This window comes from Mauremys mutica, chromosome 1 (assembly GCF_020497125.1).
Source record: "Mauremys mutica isolate MM-2020 ecotype Southern chromosome 1, ASM2049712v1, whole genome shotgun sequence".
NCBI classification, from domain to species: Eukaryota; Metazoa; Chordata; order Testudines; family Geoemydidae; genus Mauremys; species Mauremys mutica.
Window position 1 is genome coordinate 120,821,049 of NC_059072.1, and position 16,268 is coordinate 120,837,316.

The window sequence follows — 16,268 nt, forward strand, 5'->3', positions numbered from 1 at the left end:
AGTCACAAATTTGATTCATGAGTCCAATCCTCTCTGCAAAGGGATTTCTTCCATCACTGTAGCACTAGATTTTTTGGGCTAGATATTGGCTTCATCTCTAAGGCCTGGTCTACACTGGGGGGGGGGGGTTTCGAACTAAGGTACGCAAGTTCAGCTACGCGAATAGCGTAGCTGAACTCGAAGTACCTTAGTTCGAAGTACTTACCCGTCCTCACGGCGCGGGATCGAAGTCCGTGGCTCCCCCGTCGACTCTGCCACCGCCGTTCGCGGTGGTGGAGTTCCGGAGTCGACGGGAGCACGTTCAGAGTTCGATATATCGCGTTAAAGCACTTTACAGACATTAACTAATTCATGCTATGAGGTCTAGATGAGACGCGATATATCGAACTCCGATCGATCCGGGCGGGTAGTATGGACGTACCCTAACAAGGGCCCTCTCTTTTTGTCAGCCTTTGTGAAAGGAGTTTTCAGAAACAGGCCTCATAAACTGTAATCTATAGCAAACGTGACTAATAAATTGGAAATAAATTGACCCATACAGCTGCCATTTAATTTTGAGCTTCCTTGGATGACCAGCAGCGCTTGGAAAAGACTGTGAGCAAAGCCTATTCGTAAAACACATTTGGTGCTTCAAAGAAAGGAGGAATCCCACAATGCAACAGGCCAAACATGCAATGTTATGAGGAAAAATCCCTTCTCCAAGCCCCACGGTGATTAGCTTATGCTCTGAAGCAGGAGGTTTGATTACCCTTGTTCAGCTTCAGTGCTCTGGATTTGGCAGGGGTCCTGTACAAGTGTGGCATACGCCTCCTTAGAGAATTAGAGGCAGATTTTCAGGGCGTTGTGTGAGGAGTTAGTTGTACAACTCCCATTAACATTAATGAGTGATGTGGGTGTAACTTTCATGCATCAGGCAGAAGATGTTTCCCTAAATGAGTTCTTTCTGCCTTTTATTTTAAATGTATTTCTATATTCTTCTGTATAAGGAAAATATGCACCCTGAGTCATCTTTAACTATTTAAAAGACACCACAGAAAGCTGCAAGTTTAGTAAAAAATTTGCTTCACGAGTCCAATCCCCTTTGCAAAGGGATTTCTTCCATCACTGTAGCACTAGATTTTTTATCTAGATATTGGCTTCATCTCTAACAAAAGTTCCTTTCTTTCTGTCGGCCTTTGTGAAATGGAGTTTTCAGAAACAAGGCCCATAAACTAACCTAAGACAAGCTAAATAAAATATTGTGAGACTGATTTTCGTTCACACTAAGGCCACTTTACACCATTCTGGCTACATAAAGGGACCTTAAAGTGTGTGTGTAAATGTAATTTAAACTTAATACTTATACATGCATTTAATAAACTTTAAAATATGAAAGTAGCAATACTGTAGATCTTAACAATCTGAAGCTCTTTTTGCTTCATTTCATAAAGTGTTGGTGGTTGTGTCTCCTAACGATAATTTTTTTTTCAGACATCTGCCCAAACTCTGCCACTTTCCTTTAAAAAAAAAAAGGCTTGGAAAAAAACCAAACTTTGGTACTTACAAGTGAGAACTATTTGAAGCGGAAGTGCTTTCGAGTCTCATGCTCTTCTACATCACTCTAGAATTGAGTTGAGCTATAAAAATACATGAAAATCTTTAAAAACTTTAAACTTTCAGACCATTAATTAAACGTTAAACTTCAAGCTTGGCTTGTTTTGTAAAGTTCCTTCAGACTTATGTAAGCAGAGTCAGGATGAGCTCGACCCTGACATCTGGTGGTGAAGTGTGGCTGTTTGTGGAAAAGAACTTCAGGGGCTGGTCTTGTTTGCATAGGCACACCCACCCCGTCTAGCATGAGCCCACAGCTGCCCCAAATGGTCACTTTGGCTGGTGTGGGATCCCCAGTTTCTCTGTTATTGGGGCAGGAAGAATAAAGTGTTGTTATCCTGATTATGTGAATCAAGGCCAGTGGAACTGTTTTATGACAGAGGGGCTCACCATCAACTAAGTAGCACTCGCTAGACAAGGGACATGGGTTCCAAAACCCACTGAAGGGGGGGGGGGAGGAGGGGTTTTTGTTTGATGGTATGGACCCCTTTGAGGGCCTGAAACACCAATTGTATCTCCCCCAGAGCTAATTTTGATATCATTAGGAGTCTAGTTACAGGCTGCTATGCTAAATTCATTTTGGGCCAATGGTGCACCAGCACTGGGGCTCCCCTACTACAAGCAGAAATCACTAAGAGCTGAGATCATTGAGTACTGTGTTAACTAGTGGGGAAGCCTGAAGATATATTGCTAAGTGGCTGGCAGAGCGGAGCAGTTTGTGGGATGGTTGAAGCAGCCCATGGGATGGCGAGCGGAGCGGAGCTGAGCAGTTTGTGGGATGGCAAGTGGAGTGAAGCAGGGCACAGCAGAGCAGTTTGTAGGACGGCTGGAGTGGCTCACGGGATGGCTGGTGGAGTAGAGTGGCGCGTGGTGAAGGCTGCAGCAGAACCCCATGGAGAGGTGAGGCAGTCGGTCTTGGTGCCCCTTAACACCCCATGTGCCCCTTAACACACTGTGTGCCCCTTTCTCCCCCCACATTTCCACCCAGCGGGGGTGGGGGTAGAACTCTGCAGATAAACTTCTGAACTCTGGGGCTGCACTGACCAGGGACAGAGACTTTTGGGTGATTTTTGGGTTGCTGGACTCGAGACTTGTGGGACTTTGGGGTGATCTTTTGGGTGGTTGAACTTAAGACCCTGAGGGGAAAAGGATACTGCCAAACTTTCTTGGGGGTGGCTCTTTTCCTCATGGTCTGTGTTATGAATCCTGTTTGTGATGTTTCCCCAATATAATGCCACATTGTTTCTCTCCTTTATTAAAAGGATTTTGCTACACTCAGACTCTGTGCTTGCGAGAGGGGAAGTATTGCCTCCTAAAGGCACCTGCGGGGGTGGTGGTATGTAATTGTCGCAGGTCACTGGGTGGAGGCTCGATCTGGTTTTGCATTGTGTTATTGAAACGGAACCCCTGGATACTGAACCCGGCCTTTGTTGCTGACAACTCAGAGGGGCAGAAGGGTTACACTTAAATCAAGCCAAGTCTGAAGTCTGTTCTGTAATATTGTAAGAAAATCTATGTTTGCAAAAAAATCATCTTATTTCCTCTGTATTTGAAATTTTGATCAATATGTCAAGATTTAACATTTCAAAATTTATGACTGACTCCAGAAATGTTTTTTTAAAGGGATAAACTCAAAGGTGAAGAATTAAGGTTGAGCTTTTGACTTTTCACTACTTACTTCACCAATCACAGCTCTGTATTTTCAGACTTTTGAGTGATATTAACCTTGCAACATCACTAATCACTTTTCATAGCTTCTCTCTTTCTTTGGAAGCTATGTCTTTTAAATTTATTTACTTTCCCCATGATCTATAGAGATAACTTGTAATTCAGGATCCTGAGGTATCCATAGTGAAGGGATGGTTACCAACTAAAACATACAGAAGCTTCCAAGCTAAAATTTATTATGGTTTAGAATCAAAGCTCATTCTATTAAAGCACAACCTTAGGATGCCTTGAATTTATACTGTGCTCTTAAATGTATAAAAGGAAATGCTCTCTGGGATATACTTCTTATGCATAGTAGAATAATTGGTAGGTGATGAAAAGGTGAGAGATGATTGGCAAAATCACCAGTTTGAGATAAACACCTGGCACATCTGTGGCATCACCAAGCAGTCTATGCTTTAGCATCATAAAGATATTCAATATCATAAAAATAACACTTTATTTAACCTTTCTGTAACAACTTTAGGAGCATTAATCTGTTACAGTAGGCTGTGTGCTTGGCACATGTGAATAGATAAGAATGTGTAATTAAATCTTAAATGTGCATTTGTAGCAATATGGTTTTTAAAAAGCATGTGATGGCAATTAATAGAAAGACTGGGATAGCTGAAAAGAATATCATTCTTAGTTAGAAGTTGTATTCAACAAATAGAGTCTCACAGTACAGCAACATCTTTTTATTTACTGCTTTGTGTTGCTTTATGAGGATCCCACAGTGTTTTTCCCCCTTCCTGTATCCCTTTCCCTACCAGCGGGAGAGATAAATGATATGTCTGAGCAAAGAAAAACATTTTAAGCCTGTTCCTGGAGTATTTTAATTTTCTTACTACATGGCTCCAATTATGGATCTCTCAGTCCAATGTTCAAAATACTTTGTGTCTGAGAACAGTACTAAAGAGAATGCACATTGTACATCTTTATGCTTTAAAAGGGCAGGCTGTGGCATCAGGTCTTGGGATTTTCACTGAGTGCCATTCCCACCCAAATTGTCTCAAAAGAAAGGAGACATTTCAGAAGCCTTGCCAGGCTTGATTGGGACATGTGCCATATCCCTCCCTGTTTTAGATAAGCTCATCTGAAGAGGTTCAAGCTAATGGTGAAGAAATTGAAAATCCACAATTTGCATTAAGATTTAGTTAATGATATGTGGTTTTTAGTCTTTCATTTGTATTCAAAAGAAATTCTGTGCCTGTTTTCTATTGTCTTTTCTATATGGGACTCCTACCCCACCACAATGTGGTCTTTACACCACGCAGTCCCTTTACCTTGCATAAAGGGGTGAAGTGGAGTGAGGATCTCAACCCCTATCATTAAGCAGTTAGTCAAAAGCGATAAATATTGATAGTTAAGGTTCCTGTGCACAATTAACTTGGTCACCTTGCAAGTCTGTATATTGACTAAAACCAATACAATACATTATGGACTGTGCGTAATATAGTTATGTACTGTGGGAGAAATGTGACCAGTGGAATTGTCTTTTGTTTTTGTTGCATTAATAGTAGTTTTTTGTATGTAGTTGAGTTTCTCTTTTATTTGTAAATAAATAAAAACAAAACCAAGAAGTCCAATTCTCAGTTTGATATTGGCAGGCACTTTGGTCAAATGTGCCTCTTAAATAATTATCAAAAGTGATTCACTTAGACAAATAGCTGGATAGAGATATGTACTTGCATGAGATTTTTCCTCTCTGGGTTCTTCCAAACTGTCATAACTTTGTTTATACAAAGCTAATATTTTCAAAACAAGAAAAGGCACCACACCCTAATGCCAGGCTCGTACGATTCAGAGACACCGTAGTTTATGCTTTGCACACCTCCCCCTTTTAAGGAGCTATAAATATACATCTGGACTTAAAATAATAAATCATTGTGTCATTCAGGCAGAGGATGAAATTCAGAAGACAGGATAACCAGCCCATATCCCCATTTTCATCAACTGCAGATGATCTTCTGTTCTTTCCACTTTGAAGCAATTGTTAAACATGCCACATCACAGGTCAGTAAGTGTGTGCCACTCCTACATACACATCGTTCTCCTCTCATATCCAGCTTTCCAAATCCTTACTCTCAATTACATTCTATAAATATAAACTGGCCAGCAGTTGTTCTGATTTCTCATTTTTTGCTGGTCGACACTGGATAATGCCTACCAGTATCAGTCCTGGCATAGTCTGGTATTGTGCTGGCATTAGGCAAATAGGTAAAGCAGTTTGTTGTTGATTATAATCCTCCCAGTGCAACAGCTGGCAATTCCCATGAAAACCGACCTTTGTTTGTACAGAAAGTCAACAAATTGGGGTTGACACACATATGAGGGCGTGGCAGACACTGCTCCTTTAAAACCTTTTTGTACCTAATACTTTGAGAGTTTTGGATTAAAAGTGCATTACAGATGGTAACTAAATATGCCTCACAATTTTTCTCTGAGGTGGATACAGGATAGATAAGTTCACTTCATATTTTCATAGATTTTAAGGCCGAAAGGGACAAGTAGATCTTCTAGTCAGACTTCCTGTGTAACAGGATTTCATTCAGTTACTCCTGTATTGAGTCCAAAAACTTGTGTTAGGCTTTAGCCAGTCTTCCATAAAGGCATCCAGATTTGATCTGAAGACATGAAGAAACAGACACTCCGCCATTTCCCTTGGTAGACTTACCATTAGAACAATCACCCTACTGTTAAATATAACTTTAGCGCCCTTGTGGCCAAGATGGAGTCTGCTCTGCAGGCAGCTCTGGCCGAGAGAGAGTGCACGCAGGAATGCAGCAGGAGAAATCCCTTCCACCCCAGGGGCACCTGTTCCAAACCCCCAGAGTGAACACCCCACCCACAGAAAAAGTACAATGGATATAAGAAAGGGAAATATTTATTTACAGAGGGATGAGAGGAGTAAAACAACAAGGGGAAATATAGGGGGAGCAGTAAAACAGGGCTGCATCCAAACCAAGGCCCCACAGGCCCAGTGGTAGCACAGTCTGGAAGGGCAGACACTGAGCAATGTGTCTGCACACAGAGTTCAGGAGTCTTGGGCAAAGTTCCAGTCCAGTGGGGAGTCTTGGGTGTTCCTGGTCGTCTTCGGTGCCAGTGAACTTCCCCCAACAAACCCCTCCGGTGCCCTCTTCTGCCGCTCTCTGCAAAGCCACACAGAGCGACCACCTCCCCACTTAACTAGCCAGCAACCTCCCTCCTTGTTCCCAGTGCAGAGTCACAAACCCCAGTACTCACAGCCCCATGCAGATCTGGGCAGCCGTGATACCGGGTCCAGCTTGTCTATCTTTAACATCCAGCCCAGGTGAACAGTACCCTTTTAGTTGTTTGAGTTTCTGTGCCTTTGTTATTGTCAACAATGTAATATGCACAAAGATGCCTACTGATTCGATTATTCAGTCAGCTCCAAGTACAGCTTCACCCCTTTACACGACTCTCTTCATAGCCCATTCTTGAGAAATCTTGGGGAACAAGGGCTAAGATTGCTGGCACAGTAAGCCTCCCGCATCCTCTTGGCCACTCTCCCCACAACAGTTACCCCTTTCTGCTCATAAAGACATTTAAGTTAAGAAGCTGGGTTATTGTTGGGGGTAGCGCTGGTGGCAGCCAAAGGGCACCTGAGAATGAGTAAAGAGGTCTGGGTTGCAAAGGTTCTTTCCAAACCATTCTGCTGCATTTGACTTCCTGCCAATAACTGCATTTTATGACTCTGTTTGCACAGTGTTTCCTCCAGAATTCACACAGCCCTAAAGTTATGTATCAATTATTACCCTCTTTTTAAAAAATTCTCAAGTGAAAAAATAATTTGACAGTGATGAAAATGGCCATACCTACTGCTATTTTTGTTATAGAGACATCCATAACTGTGTCTTTTTTGGTTCTTCCCAGAGAGTGAGAAGGGAGACTGTAGGGACACAGGAATTTGGTGAGATTTTTGAATATGTCAAATATGAATAAGACCTTCTCTTGATGATGCATATGAGGGTCTGTAAAAGTCAGAATATTGTTTATACCATGCACAGGAAATGCTGAATGATTAGTGTTGGCTGGGTCATGCTGCAGTCATGCCAGGTTTATTGGCAGACCCTGAGTAGACATGTGAAGAGTACCACCTCCTATTGCCTGACCATGTAATCAGTGGAAGGCAAGACCCCATCACCCATTCATGTTCTCTTTGATATACCACATCTCTCCAGATTATACATTGTACATAGCACCAAGACTAGCGTGCTGCAGAGTGTGGAAAAAGAGGCGCTGCCGTTGTTCCATGACCCCTACCCAGACTGTGCATGTGAAGGAACTAATTCCAGATATGAAAGGAAATTCTCACCAGGTGTGGAAGGGGGAGACAGGGACTGCTCAACCAAAGTCTCAGTTCACAGCAACTGGTATGCGGTTGTTCTCTTTTTGTCTGCATTATACTTCCAGTGACAGTGCATATGTGAAGGGCTGGTTGCAGCCTCTAGCTCAGAGAAAGATTTCTCGCTATAGACATTGACTGATTTGCTACACTCTCCACAGTGAAATAGCGAATAGCTTTTGCTAGGACATGAAAGAGAAAATAATGTGAAACCTGGCAATCTGCATTAATTACACTGCTAGAAATAATTGCTGAATGGTTTGGTCTATGGCCATACAGGATGTTGTATGCACTTTCTTCCACTCAGGAGCTACAGGTCCAGGGATGAGCATGTGACCTGGTTAGAGGATGATACTTGGGATGAAATCCTTCATACACCCAGAAATCAATGGCAATTTTGCCATTGATTTCAGTGGGGCCAGGATTTCACTACTGCAGTCCAAATACCTGGGTTCTTCTCCAGGTTCCACTGACTCAGTGTATCTCCTTCATAAGTAATGTTGCTCTCTCTCTGCACTGATTTTCCCATCTATAAAATGGATATAACACTTCCCTACCTCACAGTTCTGTTGACGGGCTTAATTGCTTGAAACAGTGCAAAGTAATATTATTTGTATGAAAAACATGCATACGCAATAAGTGCACAGAGAACCAGATTCTGATCTCAATTACACACAGGAAATCCCATTGAGCACCACTAAAGTCAAGGCACTTACCTGGGATATAGCCCAGCATAACTATTATCAGGATCTGTCCCAGTCTCAGACAACTGAATATTAACAAGTGATGTAGGGTGACCAGATGAGAGGAAGAAAATGTCGTGGCACATGGAGGGGGGTCAACGATGGAGGGGAAAAAAAGCACCGAGTGCTGCCGGGGGAGTGCAAAAAAAAAAAAAGGAGTACCGCAAAATATCGGGACAAAGATTGATTGGAACACAGCACAAACACCTAAATATCGGGACGGTCCTGATTTTCAGGACTGAAGGATAGCTGGAGCCAGATCTCAGGCTGGCCAGCAGTTCAAAGGCCATGAATCCCCTTTCGGTGTATGATTTATCCAATAGTTAATTACTTAGCTTCCAGCTTTACTCCAATGTACTTAGAACCACAACTTTTATTTGTACTTAAACCCTTTTCGTTATTTTGTTTATTCGTTTTTTTCCCTTCAACATTAATCTTCTTTCATGAGAACAGAAGTGAACAGAACAAAGCCAATTATTTGCCAATTTAAATGGGGGGGCGTGAGGGGGGAAATAGTGGCTAAACAATAATGAAACTAATGATGAATGTCATTCAATTAATATTTATAATGTGCAACAATATTAACAGCAAAATTACCTTACTTGTGCGTTTGACAGTTCTGTGGTTGCTTAAGAACTGACTGAGGATATTTTGCATATTTCCTTGCAAATAGTGTATTATTTTCAGAATTATTTTTATCCTTAATTGAGGTTTTGTTTTGAAATTATTATTTTTTGCATACTAACGCTCTGTAAGTGATCTGGCTAGGGATCTGATTTTGCCTGACATCTTATCATACAACTCCATCAAAGGCAGCCAACCAGCATTTCAGATGCAATTTATTGGTAGGCTCCCCTCTGAAGTATCATGTTTATAGGCTGTCCAGGGCTAGAGCACCCACAGAAAAAAAAATTATCAGGTGCTTAGCACCCACCGGCAGCCTGCTCTACCCCTCCCCCCCAGCACCTCCCATCCACTGGCAGCCTCACCACTCAACACCTTCCACCCAATGCAATCAGCTGTTTTGCAGCATGCAAGAAACACTGGTTGGGGAAGGGAGAAGAGTGGCTATAGGGCACACTCGGAGGATGAATGATGTGGGAAGAGGCAGGGCAGGGGTGGTGCCTGGGGCAGAGCTGGGGTTTGAGCGCCCCTGGTGCCCAGAGGAAGCCAGCGCCTGTGATCATGGCCCCCACTAACATGAGGAATCACTCCCACGGGCAGGTGGGAAAGATACCTTTTTAATTATGAATATTGCAGTAGTGTCTAGTGCAGGAGTGGGCAAACTACGGCCCACGGGCCGTGTCCAGCCCATCGGAACTTTTAAGCCCTCGAGCTCCTGCCGGGAAGTGGGGTTGGGGGTTTGCCCCACTCCAGTGCTCCAGACGGGGAGCAGGGTCGGGGGCTTTACGCACGGCTCCCAGAAGCAGCGGCATGTTCCCCCTCCAGCTCCTACAGGAAGGGGCAGCCAGGGGGCTCGCATGCTGTCCCCGCCCCAAGCACCACCTCCCACAGCTCCCATTGGCCGGGAACTGTGGCCAGTGGGATCTGAAGGGACGGCGCTTACAGATGGGGCAGCATGCAGAGCTGCCTGGCCGGCACCGTGCCTCCATGTAGAAGCCAGAGGCATTGCTTCCAGGAGCTGCGGAGGAAGCACCTGCGGATGGGGCAGCGTGCAGAGCTGCCTGGCTGTGCCTCCACATAGGAGCCAGAGTGGGGACATGCCACTGCTTCCAGGAGCTGCTTGAGGTAAGCACTGCCCAGAGCCTGCATCTCTGAGCCCCCACCCATGCCCCCTCCTGCTGTCAACCCCAGCCTGGAGCACTCTCCTGCACCCCAAAGCCCTCATAGCCAGCCCCATCCCAGAGCCTGCATCCCCAGCCAGAACTCTCAACCCCCCTGTGCCCCGGCCCCCTGCCCCAGTCTTGATCCCCCTCCCGCCCTCCGAATCCCTCGGTCCCAGCACAAAGCACCCTCCTGCACCCCAAATCTCTCATCCCCTTCACTCACCTGAGAGATAGGCGACTTGGGTTCAAATCTCTCCTCTCTAAAGACTTCTTGTGTGGTTGTGGGCAAGTCGCATTTAGTTTGTTTATGCCTCAGTTCCCATCTATAAAATGGAGATAATAGTACTTCCCTACCTCACAGGGGTGCTGTGAGGATAAATATGTTAAAAGCTTGTGAGGCACTCATGCTATGATAATGGCAGCCATATACATACCTAAGGCAGATCGTCAATAGTCAGTCTTAACTGCAATGGATATTGACTTGGAAAATGATGTAAAATATGATATACACATTCTTCTCCTGGTCTTAGTACAGTGAGTTTGGTTAGGTTAGTTCTCATGCAGTTGCTTGGACAGCGTAGAGACTACCAAACGTATTATGTGCCTCCTGGATGTTCTGTCCTGAGACAAATCGGGCATGTTATGGTGTAGAATGCCTGTGAGGGATAGGAATCAGTTGACATTCTCCAGCCATCACATTTTAGATCTTCTGTGGGGGAGGAGGAGAGCTGTCTTTTCTATCCTGGTTTCATTGACTCAGAATCGAAGATGATTCTCACAGGGAAATTGGTAGGCATTTGGAGCAGATGACCATACCACCTTAGAGCGCATTTAGTGACCATTTGAGAGAGCAGGACCTCTTTAGTTAGAAAATGGATCACTTCATTGTACAGTACAGTGCTGACTTATAATACAATATAGGCAATGTTCTTTTTTTAGTGGAGTGATTTACATGCAAATAAATATCCTAAATGGGGATTTAACTGTAATGTTTTGGCTCAAATTTGCTTTGTTTAAAAAATTTTAAAGAACAATTTTCTTATTAGCAGCCCTGCAAACACACCCCAGGATCTAAATGTTACACTGAGCTTTTTCTAGCTGGTACATCACTATTAGTAATGAAGGTTTTGCAGGCCTAATTCTTCTCTCAGGATATGTCTACCCTACAGAGATTACAACGGCATAGCCCTGAGGCATAAACCCAGCCTACACCAGGGAGTTTTTCTGTCAGGGCAGGAACAAAACCTCCCCAAATGAGGCTAGCTCCACTGATTAAAGCATTTTTCTGTTGACATGGTTGTGTCTACAATGAGTGTTATGTTGGCATAGCTGCATCTGTCTGGGGTGTGATTTTTCTCAGCAACACCTATGAAACTTCCAGTTGAATTTTCACAGGAGCCTAAAGGCTGGTCTACACCCAAACATGCACCAAAAAACCTACATTGGTTTTAATTCACATCACACCTGAATTTTTCAGGTGTGATGTGAATTTTTCTGAATTTTTCTGAATAAAAGTGCTTACACACAGACTTGCTCTGAAATAGCAAAAGGTGTGAATTAAAACAGATTTAGGCCTGTCAACACTAGGAATTTACATTAGTCTAGCTATGTATCTCAGGGGTGTGAAAAATCCACATAGCCCTGAGAGACATAGCTATACCAGCCTAACCCTTGTGTAGATTGTGCTAGGTCAATGGAAGAATCTTGTGGAGTCGGATTATCTATACTGACAAGAGAATCCCTCCTGTCAGCATAGGTAGTATCTACACTGAAGCAAGACAGCAATGCATACGTTAGTTATTATGGTGCAAGTCTGTATGTAGATCAGATGTCAGGGTGTTATGCCTTGTCTATACTAGAAAGTGGTATCATTTTAACTATGCTAGTATAGTTAAGCAGTTTTAGTCCCCCTAGTGTGGACAGATGGAAGCACTTGTCTGTCGACATAGCTATATCTATACTGGGGATTAGGTCTGCATAGCTTTGTTGGTCAGGGGTGTGGACTTCTGATACCTTTTAACCTATTTAGCTATGGTGACCTACATTTTACATGTAGACCAGACCGAAGAGTTGTACCAACTATAGTGGTTAAAAAAAAATCCACACCTCTAACCAAAATAGTTATAGTGGTACAATTTTCAAGTGTAGACAAGGCCTTATACACCCAAATCAAATTTGAAATTAAGAGACATGTAACTCTCTTAGCTGTGTTCTACCCACTGTTTTTGTATGAGTTGTATAACTATTTCAGTCAGGGGTATATTTTACCAATATAATTATATTGGTACCAACCTTAGTGTACACACAGTTATACTGGTATAAAAATGCCTTATACTAGTATAGTTTATTCCCCTTCTTGTATGGAAATAATCTTTAGCAGCATGAGTATCTTTTTACTTGTATAATTGCATTCACACTAGTGGGGATTGTACCACTTTAACTATACTGATATAGTTTTTGTATGTAGACAAGCCCTCAAGATCCTTCTATATCACTAAGCCCAAGCACTCAGAAATCATGAGTCAGGTCCTAAAAATCATTAAAATTGTTTAAAAATCATATTTTAAAAAAATAAATAAAAACTTGCCTTCTGGATTTTGACCCCTTGGGGTGCAGTCAGGCTACGTTTTCAAGCTTTTTGATGCACCCACAAATCATCTTTTTTTTTTTAATTGAAGCTCACAATTATAATTTGACCCCAGTGTTAGCGACCAGGATGTGGGCAGTCATACCTGGTGGTCAGCGCAGGCATTAGAATCAAGGGTCACACCCAGAGTCAGAAACCCAGAGTCAGAATCACAGTCAGAGGCCAGAGGCCAGAGCCAAAGGTCAGAAGTAAGGAATCTGAGCCAGGGGTCATAACTGGGTTATCTGGAGTGAGGCAAGGCTGAGTCCATGGCTGGAATCAGACAGGAGCAGGACCAGAACAAGCCGGTGCAGGAGCTACTGAGCCATGGGCAAATGCTTTGAACAGCCAGTGTCCTGCTATTGCTGCTGATTTTAAAAGCAGATCTGCTAATCCCATTGGGTGGGTTGGCCAATCAGGCAGTTCAAATGGGGCCCAGCTGTGCTTGTGTGACTGCCTGGGGCTAATATGTCTGGGGCATTCTGCGACACTGCACCCGCACAGAATTCATGTCCCCTGCAGATTTCTTTGCTTCCCCAGAGAAAAATGACCTCTGAGCCCCCTGCACTCAGACCTCCCGCATCACTGAGCTCCACCCCTCCCACATCTGGACTCCACAGGGCCCCTCTCCTCTGCATCTGGATCCCCACCCCCTGAAGCCAGACCACCCTCCACTGAGCCCGCTACAGTCAAATCCCCACCCCGATGAGTCCCCACCTCCCCTGTACCTGGACAACCCTGACAAGCCCCCCACTCCCAGACCCCTATTCCACTGACTCCCAATCAGCTGCACCTGGAATTTTGCAGAATATTGCAGAATTTTAAAATATTGTGCACAGAATTTTTATATTTTTTGGTGCAGAATTCCCTCAGGAGTAGGTTAAGTTAGCAGGTACGCTAGGAGCTGGGGCTTTAAGAAGAAAACAAAATATCATAAGACTCACTATAAAACTGTGAGAGTTGACAACACTGCTACTTTGAAAATCTCAGCCACCATTGCTTTCAAATTATGCCCTTAGTTTGTCCTGTGCAAACCCATTGGCGTTAGCTGAGATGCAGAGTTATAACTGAGAATTTAACACTGCAGTTAGAACATAGTTAATAAATGTATTGTCTCAAAATGTCCCTCATTTAAAGGGACATCACTCATTTTAGTCCCAAAGTTACCTATGTTCCACACAAATTTGGTATCCTTTCCACTTTTCTGATTGAAGATTATTGAGATTCGGAATTAACAGTCATGGAAATGAGGTTAGAGAAAGAGTTATTAACACTAGGAGACTCAATCCTACAGAACCTTGAGTTTTCTGCATGAATAATTTTTGTTTGCTTGTTTACCTCATTTTGGGTCTTTGTCTCACATTTGAGCCTTGCAGGCTGAGAGGTATGGATACACATGAGCAGACTCTGTATTTTTCTCCCACAGATACACTGACTCTCCAATGCTAACAGCAGGAAGAAGTGGTCAAAATTTAATACGACTGACTACACATCAGAGCAGATAATTTGAAAGACTCCCATTGACTTCAAAGGGAACTGGATAGGGCTCTTTAATTTCTGGCCCCAGTTCCAGAAAGCATTTAAACACATGCTTAACTTTAAGCATTTGATTAAGTCCTACTGACGTCAGTAGGGTTTAGGCATTTTACTGAAGCCTCTAATGTAAAAATAAGACAGGTGAACCAGTTGGAGAAAACAGAATAACTTCCCTGACCCTTTTGCCCAAAGACTGTACTACTTTATTTATTTATTTATTTTTCAAATTCTGCACTATTTGGTTAAATGCTGTTCCCCATTATTGTTAATTTTGTTGTATGCCTGATTTCTGGCCAGAAGTGGAAGTTCCAAAATATGCAAAAAAGGCTCCTGCGACTGGGGCTATTTCCTCCATGACTCTTAGCAGGAAATACTGGATGTTTGAAGAGAAAACTCACTTTGGAGATTTCCAGCCCAGTTTTGCAGACCTGAATAATATGGAAAAGCATCTAAACTTTAGGCAGTTTATTTGAACTGCCCCAAAGTCCAAACTTTTTGAGGCTTCCCCCATCACAACCCAAGGACAGCATAGACTTCTCTTTTCTTTTTAAGAGAAGACATGTGGCATGGAATGTGATGACCAGCAAGCAATAACAAAACCAAGAGAAATGCTAGTTTCAGCTAATTGACTAAAGCAGTTAGATCCCTTTTTGGTCATGTTTTTAAAGGGAAATGGAAGGGGCAACTTTCTGATTTAAATTGTTTAAGAAAAAAAGAAAAAATAATAAGAAGAAAAGCACACAGTGTATTAAAAAAAAGATCTAAAATTTGCCTGAGTGTAAGTATGCTAACTAGTGCAGAGTTCTCCAAATATGGACTAAATGTGATTCAGAGGGGCATGAGCCAGGTCTCATGAGTAAACAAAATAAAAATACCAGAGGGAATGTTTTAATAGCTTTTTTTTGTTCCCAGCTCAAATAGTTTCTTTGCTTAATTTCTTAAAGTCTGAAGCACCATTAAGCTATTAGTTATTTTGAATCTGTGTTATTGGACACAGCAGGCCTGATTCTTCATTCTCGTACACTAACTTTCCACTATGAAATTGCCTCGAAATCAATGGAGTCTAAAACACAAATGTTGGGAATTAGACCCATTATTTCCAACAAGCTGTTTTGCAAATAAACCTTTTAACAAATGGAAAATCACTATTTGTCCAACTCCTGTAACATGTACAGACAGTGAGATGTAAAGCTTTGACGAGCCTATACAAATCTCATCATGCTGAACTTTCCCCCTCAAAAAGCATATTAATCTCTCAGATAAGAGAGTATCTTATAATTAGAGACACAACATGGAGACAGCACAGGACTGGAACTCAGGAGACATGTGTTCAATTCCCAGCTGTGCCTCTGCCCTCAGGTAAGTCACTGCCCCTCTGACTCAGTTTCCCCATCTGTAAAATGGGGATAATGATACTGACCTCCTTTGTAAAGCACTTTGAGATCTACTGATGAAAACAGCTAGGTATTATCATTATTACTGAGACTTATGCTGGTAGCCAGAAATTCCAGAATTTGTCTCATCCCTCTGGCTCATTTATTGTCTGTAAGCAAAACACTTCACCTCACTGTGCCTCAGTTTTCCCATCTCTAAATTGGGGTTACTAATATTTACCTACCTGAAAGAGGTGTCATGATAATCATCCCCGTTTGCAGAGTACTTTGAAGGTGTTAAGTGCTAAGCATGATTATTACAATTAGTAATGTGCAAACTGCACAACAATTCAGAGGTTTGGCGTGGTTTAGATAAGTTTCCCAGAGTATGGACTCTCATCTGAATTAACCAAACTTTATTTTTACCTACGTGTATTTCAGGGGCCAAAGTCTGCCTTAAAATTTATAGCTGTAATTGTGAAATCGCCAGCATCTTTGGAAGACTGACACACCCTTATTATATCCCCAGAATTAGTG

The 16,268-nt window shown here is 42.7% G+C and overlaps 1 long non-coding RNA gene across 1 annotated transcript in view; it reads right to left on the reverse strand.

Moving 5' to 3' along the window:
* Positions 1 to 16,268, reverse strand: part of LOC123361982 — a 124,804-nt gene that overhangs the window by 13,070 nt on the left and 95,466 nt on the right. Inside the window, exon 2 of the long non-coding RNA XR_006576308.1 lies at positions 1,544 to 1,616. This is a non-coding gene — a long non-coding RNA (uncharacterized LOC123361982). The remainder of the gene's footprint in view (positions 1 to 1,543; positions 1,617 to 16,268) is intronic.